General features: G+C 36.3%; 1 non-coding gene across 1 annotated transcript; it reads left to right on the top strand.

Moving 5' to 3' along the window:
• The first annotated feature begins 7,929 nt into the window (after positions 1-7,929).
• Positions 7,930-8,036, top strand: LOC118618067. Its single transcript, XR_004956988.1, has one exon. It is a non-coding gene; the product is annotated as a U6 spliceosomal RNA (small nuclear RNA).
• The last annotated feature ends 209 nt before the right edge of the window (positions 8,037-8,245 follow it).

The following is an 8,245-nucleotide window of genomic DNA, read 5'->3' as shown; positions in this document are numbered from 1 at the left end:
AGGTACTCTTTTCTGAAACTAATGGTTTGTTCCCCTTCCAATTTGATAGCTATTTCTTTTTTGTTGTTGTTTTTGTTTTTGTTTTTTGGTACATGCCCCTGGCAGGAACCAAACCCAGGACTCTCTGGTCTGCAGGCCGATGCTCCAACTGCTGAGCCAAACTGGCCAGGGCTGATAGTTATTTCTTAAAATAAAGAACGTACTGTTTGCTAAATCATATCAGCTTATCTAACCACCCTTCAACATGACTCCCATTCTTCATGTCAAGCTTGGCTATTAGGTCCTTTGCATATAGTTGATATTTTTCATTATTCTTTCATCCTTTTCTTTCGATGTTCCAATATTGCTACTGTTTCCAGCAAGCAGAAGCCTTTTGACATAGTAGGACAAATGCACATAGAACAGAGACAGCTGAGAACCACAAGCAGTCCTGCTGGTTCTTCCCCACAGGAGATAATATGCTATAATGCAGATTTTGCTTGACTCTGCAGGATCTCACAAAAATCTGCAAATCCCTCCTTCCAGACCCAGCAGCAAAACTGTATTTTCCTATCTCCTCTGTACAACAGTTTGTTTTAGGTAGCATTCATCTAAAGAAGGTGATTCCCTGTATCCAAGTTATCAGAAGCTGAACAATTACTTTCACTTTAAAACTCTGCATGTTCTCATGGATAATTAAAGCCCATTGATATAAACTGTTCACAAGTAGCTTCATAACAATATGACAGAACAGTGAAAGGGATTCCTGAAGTACCATTTTTATAAACTCGAGTCTACAAGCACCTCTATGTTATAAATCAATCAAACAATTAAAAGAAAAACAAAAACTGAATTTCATAGGACTCTTCCCTAAATCTAACTCTGAAATGCGACTTGGCTTATTTTAGCAAACTTTCTTGTGTTGTTCTAAAAGGTCTTTTCATCTTTCCATGCTTTCTCTCCCAGTGTGCTGTGAGAGCGATTATCTCCTAGCTCATAGGTGCATATCCTGACACCTCTCTACCAACACTGACTTAATTCTCTAAATTATCTCGACTTGTCAATTTTGACACCAGATCTATCTTTATTTTTCAGAGTATCAGCCATTATACATAGAGAAACTGAAGATTTTTCCATTTCATCTTAGCAACTTTTCATTGGTTTTCAAAGTACTTCCCTATTTCTATTCCTAAAAATATTTAAAATAGTCCATAGTAAGGGATATTTGTTAAATATTTTGAGAATTACTCTACTATTAAATTAACTAAGAAACCTAGAAAAGGAAATTTTAATTATGATTTCAGTAGATTTGTGAAAACAAATTGGTTATGATACTGTTATAATACTTGGTTATTAAATAACAAGAGAAGAGAGAGGTGAAGACCAGATAATATAGGCATGCCATTTATACAACTTTGCCAGGATGCTACAGTTTAACACTCCAGGTCTGTTCCCCACAATTCGCTGGGGGCAAGAACTGCACAGTAGATGCATGCCCAGTGAAGTCTAGGTAGGCACCTTCCTGTGAAGGTACTTTTCTGTCAATCATACCTGAAAACAAGTAATTGGCCAGAATAGGTGTGGCCACTGCAAGGGCATGAAACCTGAGATGTTTAACTCCTGAACAAAGAAAGTCCCACTCTGGGCTCTCTCTCTTGCTGCTCCTGCCTAACTCCTGCCTTGCAGGACTCCCATTGTCTTCATTCACTCATGTAGCTCACTGCCACGTGGGACCCACACAGTGGACAGATGGACTGTGACTAGCCTGATGCCTGATATTACAGCGGACTCAATCCTACCATGGAATGGAAACTCTGGACACTGGTCCTGCTTCTAACTTTATTAAACTCCCAACTGCCCCTCTTCCAGGACTGGACTAGGGAAAATAGAACTTTGGAACCCAAGGGATGTAACTCCATGAAAATAAAGCTTTTTACCACATCTTATTCTCCTGTGCAAGTCTTAGAAAATTCCTTTTCTCAAGACAGGGCAAGAACCCCACTCCCACTGGCCACTGAGAAATCCCACACACTCACTTCTTCAGCAACAGTTACAAATTCTGATTTCATTTCCATTTGGAAATATAAGAGATACATCATTTTATTGAATTATTCATTAGAACTCTATTTGTGTTAAGTTCTGAAGGATTTTGCAACAACCAAGGATAAGGCACTAGTAATAACCATTCCTTTAAATAAATAATAACATGTAAAAAGAAATGCTTCAGAAAAAATATTTTAAAACAAAATTCATGATTTTTCTACAGGCTAATATTTTTCTAATCCTACATGTAAAACAATAGTATTAAATAAATAGAATATTAAAAATTAGAGATATATGTGCAATGAAAACTGGGAAAGAGTGAATCATATCTTGTTATATAACAAAGTCCTAAAATAGTCTAAGTGAAATACCACCATAGAACACACAATTTTTTATTTCTATTTCAAATTATTCTTCTAATGAGAGGTGAAATTCATAGTATATAATGACAGATAAGCGATTCTTTAAAGTAATTTAACTAATAGATATTTGAAAAATAAACTCGCACACACATACATACACAGAATACGGTCTTAGAATTCTTTAAGTATACAAGTGAACTGCGGAAGAGAAACTCTAATACTATCAAAAAATGTAGATCTTGGCTTATAGTCATATTTTGTGACTATTTCCAGAAATAATTTCAACATTCAATTACATTTGATTTCACAAACATTTTTCAAAATAATTACCATAGAGTTTAGGGAAAGAAATGTTTAGGAAAGTTTCCCAAAGAAATACATATTCATTTGAAAAGCAATCTATTTGGCACAAAGTAGCAGTATTTTTTCCAACATGAATACAAAGATCTTAAACCAGAAGAAAATCCACACAGCCTTATCAAGGCATCTAAAAACCAAGCATTTTGTTCAATCTTGTCCTCAACATTATCCATCTTTTCCTACAAAATGATAAAATGTATTGAAAGGAATACAATTATTAAACTCAGATATGACCCAAATAGCCAATAGAAAGTTTATAATACTCACAAACTCTTGGTGTACTCTTGGGATCAATAAAAAATAAATTATAGATTAAAATATCAATAATTCATGCAGCCATCACAATTAATATTGGCATAAAATACTTCATTTTGCATACAGCTGAGGCAAATGCTTGATACTACCAAAAAATTTAAACTGTACAATGAATAAGTAGCATTTAATTCCTTACATTCTATTTAGGTTCTTGGCATATATTCTCACAAAGTATATTCGTGGTTCTCCAGCTGCATGAAGACCTCCTGTTGAGGTTCATGGTAACTTAATGAAAGGAGCCATATATACTTTGTAAAACTGCAATGCATCCGTAACAACTAAGCTAAAGCTGTCATACCATCAGTGGAGAACAATAAATTTTTCAGATTACAAAGAATAGGGAGGGGAAAATTCCAGGAATTAGCTAGCATGTAATTGAGAGGATAAGGAGAAATGAAAAATATTATCTTAAAAAGCATATTTTCAATAAGCTTATTCAACTGAAGAGGAAGAACTCAGCAAAACAAGCTGGAATCAATATAAAGATGTAATATTTATGCAAGGAACTTAATGTCCAACAACAGAGAAATGCTTAGGTTTATTATGGTCAAGTGAGATATTGTACCATGTAGTCATAAATAATTACATTGATAAAGTTTAAAATAATATTTAAAACATCCTATATATATTATGTTGAGAAAGTAGAATGCTAAAAGTTCTGGTATAATCTCAAAAATATAAGGAAAAAAAAATGGTGAGATTTTAAAGGGCATCCCTGGACAGTAAATTTTTCTATTTCTTTATGCATTTCTAGGCTTTCTGAATGTTCTACAAGAACCATATTATTTTTATTAGAAAAAATGTTTATAAACATGTTTTTTCAAGAAAATGTTTGCTGAAATTCAATTTGAAATTAATGCAATAAACCAGAGAAATACTCTATTTTTTAATAGTTGTGCTTTGCTATCAGAAAAGGACACAATAGATAAAGAAGTCTTAAATTCGTGATCTATATCACTTGCATCTTTTCATCCAAAGGAATAAATGCTGAATATTCCTATTTTTCTCATAGTTTTTATACATGAAAAAAAGCTAACCAAACATAAAATTGATCTTTAAATTCTTTATCTTCCTCATCCAAGAGGAAAACACATTTAGGGCTTCAATAATATGATGAAGAAAAAAAATAGTTCTCAGTTTGCTTTATTCTGTTTATTCCAGATGCCATAACTCTGAATAAACTTGAGCATATCCTCTTATTTGTTGGGGATTATTTATGGGCGTTACTGGTGAGGGTGTGACTGTTTTTGGTTTCATGTTTTTTTTTCATTTTGCTTTAGCAGCAAGCATTTACGTTCCTATACAGTCAGAACATCTGTAAAGCAGCTCTCGACTTTAATCTCAGTAATGTTGCCAGTATCCCATTAACATGTTAAGGCAACTTTCCAAAAAATTAAGTAATTTTTTTCACATCACTTCATAATTACAGAGCACATACGGTATGACATGCAGGTGGTTTTGAAAACATGAATAAACTACAAGATTGCTGTCATTATGAACTCTAATACCACTTTGTGAAGCTTCAGTTGAATCCCATTTCAAAGTGAAGAAACTGTATCCAAGTGAAGAAACTATCTTTGAAGCTTACAGTGGTGCACTTCATTTGAGAATCTTAAACTGTTTTAAAAATCAGCACTTTAATTCCCATTTTGAGGGTGAAGCATTTAGCGATTCTAAAATTGGGCCAAGATTATTGAATAAAATCAGTGCAGATACTCAGAATTCCAAATAAGCATTCTTCCAAGCCACTGTCCACTGCATGATTTTCATATGCCAGCTTTATTTAACACTGGCCTGAGAAAGCCAACTAAACAGCCTTCATTTTCATTTTCCCCTCTTCCCTACTATCCTCAAACCTGACATCTCTACCTCCATTTTCAAACACAGCAGTCTCTTCACATCTTTCTCACCCCAGGCATCTAGTCCCGCATACTGCCTAGTCTTTTTTTTTTAATATGGTTTTATTATTGATTTTTTTTTAGAGAATGAGATAGAAACATCGATGTGAGAGAGAAACATCGATTGGCTGCCTGGAGGCCCCCCACTGGGAATGGAGCCCAAAACCTGAGCATGTGCCCTGAACCAGGAATCCCACCGGGACCTCTCAGTCCACGGGACCAGGCTCACTCCACTGAGCCACACCAGCTGGACTTGCCCAGTCTTCTATTAAGGATCCTCATCTGGGTCTCTTCTCTAAACAGCACTACAGATTCTGAATGAATCTTTTGGACTTTGTGGATGCATAAATTTAAAACAAAACAAAACATATGAGCCCTGGCCAGCATGGCTCAGCGGTGAAAACATCACCCTCTGACCAGAGAGTCCCAGGTTCGGTTCCCACTAAGGGCATGTGCCTCAGTTGCAGTTCGTCCCCGGCCCAGTTGGGGTTGTGCGGGTGGCAACCACTCAATGTGTCTCTCTCACACCAATGTTTCTCTCTCTTCCTTCCTCCTCCCTCCCTCCAGCTCTGTCTGAAGATGAATGTAACAATATCCACAGGTGAGGATTTAAAAAAAAAAAAAATTGATGTATTTTGTCAATAATATTATTCAAAAGAATAAGACAGATATAATTAGTGAATAAAAGAGAGTGGGAAAAATCACTGCGTAATCCTTATTTTCTCATTTTGTCGATGGCCAGTTGAAATTTCCTGAAGACCTGGGAAGCCACTCCTCTGGACCATCCCTTCCCTCAACCACCTCCCTGCAGCAGTTTCCCATTCCCTCAGGTTTCTTCTGCCCTGGAAGAATTCTGGCTTAATACTCTGATCATCTTTGTAGCCCCAAGAAATATAACACAGGCTTGAAGAAAATATTAACTAAACTAGGAAGCAATCCTGAGTAGCTCAATAGTTCCATCAAAATAATGTGAAATAACAAAAATAAGTGCATCTGCACACTTTAAAGAAAAGAAAAAAGTGGGGGAAGGCCTTTACTTGTATCATTTTTTTTTTTCCTTAAAACCTACACATGGATTTGGATGGTGGCAGAGACATCGATTGGGGGCCAGTACACATTTTCTAGTCCTAGCTTGGTCTCCTTTGAGTCAGACCTCTGTGAGTCTGAGCAGGTCATTTAATACTACCTTATAAATAAAAAGGGCTAAACTAGATGATCTCTTCAAGTAACTTATACTTCTAAGAATATAAGAACCATGTCCTCTAGGGGCTAATGCAATTAATAAAATGTAAAATAATGTTGAATTTATATCCCAATATGTACTTATTTATTAGTTGTAATTTATTTAATCATTTATATGTTTACAGGAAGTGACACTGTTGTAATTAACCTAGTTATTAATAAGAAGAAAGGAGCAGGGGAAGGCCAAATACTATAGACATGCCATTTTCAGCTTTGCCAGGAAGCTGCAGTTTAGCACTCCCCAGGAAGCCACTAGTCCATTCCCCACCCATTGCTGGGGGAAGGGACTGAACAGGCGGAGAGATCAGACATATGCCCGGTGAAGTCTGGGTGACATGGGAAGGTACTTGCCTACCAGTCACCCCTGGAAACAGGTCATTGCTCAGAGTAGCCATGGCCACTGCAAGCATGGGAAGACTTGGAATATTTAATTCCCTAAACAAAGAAGTTTGGTTTCTTGGCTCCTGGCTCTCTCCGTCGCTCTCATGCTCTTGAGCTCCTGCATTCGTCCACATGGCCATGTGGACCCCACACAATGGACTAATGGGCTGTAACTAGCCAGATGCTGTACCAGACCCAATTCCAACATGGAACGAAAACTCTGGACACTGGTTTTCTTTTAGCTCTAATGAATCCTCAGCTATACTTCTTCCAAGACTGGATTAAGGGAAATAGGACTTTGGAAACCCAGGAATGTAATTCCAGGCAAATAAAAACTACTCATCATCCCACGCGAGTCTCAGAAAAGTATTTTCCTCGAGATATCTTAGGACCGCACCCCCAGCACTCAATGGGGAAAGAGACCTCCCCACTTCCACCACTAACAGAAGGATGTGACTTCTAATAAAGGACACAAAAAGTTAAAATATCATAACAAAAAGCAAATATTCTAAAAATATTACACTTTTTTTCAAGTTTACTAAACACATTTTTCACACATTTTCAACATCAGCAGAAGACACAAAGTGCAAGCTAAAAAGAGGAAGAATAAACTTCTGAAAAAGTAAATCCTAAATGTTATAAACTACTGCTATCTAATAATATCAGCATGCAACTATCATCTCTCTAGTCTATGTAATAAAATAGAAATCAAGGTCTCAGATAAAACCATAGTTTTGAGAATTAAAAAACTAAAACTACACAAAACAATCTCTTACCTTCATTATGGCCATCTTTCTTACCTTTTAGTAACTTTATTTTCTCACTCCAATTATAACATAAATTCTATGAAGGACAAATCAGGGTATTCTTTGTTTCTCTGCAAAGAGCTCATGTTTATTGACTTAAACTGAACTAAATTCTAGGCCCAACTGGTCTCTAGTTATCTATTATTACTATAAAACCCCCTGATTTCTTAGATCTGTCCATAAACCATGTTTCATAAGATATATCCCAATATTTATCTTGGGGACAAAATAGCCAAATGGATTTAATCTTTCCATTTCTCCACTTTCCCTATGCCATCCCCATTGTGCAGTGTACCCTGGTGCCATTAAGTGTCCCAAAAAGTGAGCATGAGCCCAGTAGATGGCATTCCTAAGACTTACATGTGACCCATTTACAATAAAGTTCAACTCCAACTCACTCATTCCTTTCTGTTAAGCTCCACCTGCTTAACACAACTCTTAAACAAACCTCATATTCTCACACTTCCTACTTATTTACTCACACATGTTCTCCTTACCTACTTCCTTCAGATATCCACGAAGACTATCAAGAAACAAACTTCAGTGCTTGCTTCGGCAGCACATATACTAAAATTGGAACGATATAGAGAAGATTAGCATGGCCCCTGCACAAGGATGACATGCAAATTTGTGAAGCATTCCATATTTTTTGCCCAAATGTCCATCAGTAGATGAATGGATAAAAAAGCTGTGGTACATATACACAATGGAGTACTATGCAACTGGAAGAAAGAAAGATCTCTTATCCTTTGAGACAACATGGAGGGACCTGGAAAGTAGTATCCTAAGCGAAACAAGCCAAACAGAGAAAGACAAGTATCATATAATCTCATTTATTTGTGAAATAGAATGAACATAA

Source organism: Molossus molossus, unplaced genomic scaffold, assembly GCF_014108415.1.
Source record: "Molossus molossus isolate mMolMol1 unplaced genomic scaffold, mMolMol1.p scaffold_m16_p_5, whole genome shotgun sequence".
Taxonomy (NCBI): Eukaryota; Metazoa; Chordata; class Mammalia; order Chiroptera; family Molossidae; genus Molossus; species Molossus molossus.
The sequence above is the reverse complement of the archived record's forward strand: the minus strand, read 5'-3'. Positions and strand labels throughout refer to the sequence as shown.